This window comes from Alligator sinensis, unplaced genomic scaffold, assembly GCF_000455745.1.
Source record: "Alligator sinensis unplaced genomic scaffold, ASM45574v1 scaffold357_1, whole genome shotgun sequence".
Lineage (NCBI taxonomy): Eukaryota > Metazoa > Chordata > Crocodylia > Alligatoridae > Alligator > Alligator sinensis.
The window spans coordinates 1,044,899-1,046,588 of NW_005841942.1; positions in this window are offsets into that span (position 1 = coordinate 1,044,899).

Sequence of the window (1,690 nt, forward strand, 5' to 3'; positions counted from 1 at the left end):
GAGGCGGGGCCCTTGGGAACGCCGTCCCCTCAGGGGGCGGAGTCGCTAGGCGGATCCCCGCCGGGTCTTCCGAAGCTCCGCCTCTCTTTTCCGGGTTCCCTGGATGGTTCGTGTTTCTTTCGGTGCCATTTTCTGTCAGCGGCATCATGCAGTCGGCGCTATTGATAAGCGTTGCTCTGGAGCTTTTTGCTGTCCGCTCCAGCGACTCTTTACCCGCCGTATGCAGCTGAGCCTCCAAATTTGCGGATTCTATTAGTAGACCCGTTACTGCATGGAACAGCACATTCATCATCTTTCCCTTCTTCCATTTAGTTAAACCCCATTTGGGCATGTGATGGCCCTTAGTCTCCAGGTCCTCCCAGAGCTGAACGAGGAGCTCATGGCCCCGCGACCCAGGCACCAAATCCGGACAGTTGAACCAGTCCGTGGGGGTGGGTTACCCTCCTTCCCTTAAGTATCGAATGCATTGAGCGAACTCCTGAGCGGGGGTCAGCTTTTCTGCCTTCCGCGCCTTTACCCCAGCTAAGGATATGGTTGAGGTTTCCTCTGGGGGTCGATAATAGACCCGGTCGCTCCCCATTATGCATCCAAACTCCCCAAGGGATAGCTTAGTTCTCCATTCCTTCACTACGGCTTCTTCTCTTTTTACGGAGAAGTAACCATCAATATTTCTTTCATCCCCTTCTACTGCCTGGTGGTAAGCGATATGCGCCCATAGATCCTGGTACATGGAGAGGCAGACAAAGCGTATTGGTTGCGAAAAACTTTACTTATGTCGCTAGTAGCCGTGACGCAGGTGGTCCGGTCGCTTAAACAACTCCACGAGTTGCTCCAGCTGGCAAGGCTCAGGCCAGCTAATCCGTCCACAAATTAAGCCGGCAGGGAAAGGGTACATCGAAGGATTGCGCTTGGCGACGGGGAGAAGAATCGATAGGTGATCAGGCTATCGATCAGCTCAGCCGCAAGTCAGATATCTTTAGAGGCACTCTGCAGCGTACTCAAAATTCTCCAACTTGGGCGGAAGTCGCACAAAATTTTATACGGCCAGCAAGCCAATTACTAGCCGCCACGTAGGAATAATTTAGAACTGGCCAATAGCGGGACACAAATTTGCATGAGAATGGCGGGAACTCTCTTGCACCGGGGTTCTGTGTTGCAGCAGAAAGCTTTTGCTGTGCAAGAGACTCTCATGTAGCGGGAAAATTCCATCATGCCGAGGCACTAAAATCATTGGGTTGTGACACAAATCTTCAGATTCGGATTCAGTCAGATAGAATCAGGGACAGTGATCCAAATCAACGAATTGAATCATTGTCCCTGATTCAGGCCAAATCTGAATCCAAATTGAATAGGGCCTGCTTTGCACACCCCTATTAGGTAGCAATTAATCACCTCTGTGAGACAGATTCACAGCCTGAAATCCCCACTTAAACTTGGGAGCTTTTGTTTTCTCTTTTTAACTTAACTATGGTATGATGGTACCACCAAGCTTTTGAATAATGGTCTCCTGGTCAGATTTCTCAAGGAAGAAGTGGGAGGCTTAGCTGGTAGGCCTTCCTGGGTATGAAAGGCATTCAAATACTCATTTTCCAGGAAGGTATTCTAATCATCATTCTAGACTGGTCCATACGCACTCCTTTTCAAGCTGCACCATTGCAAAAAAGAATGCAAATCACATGAGGCCAGAAAC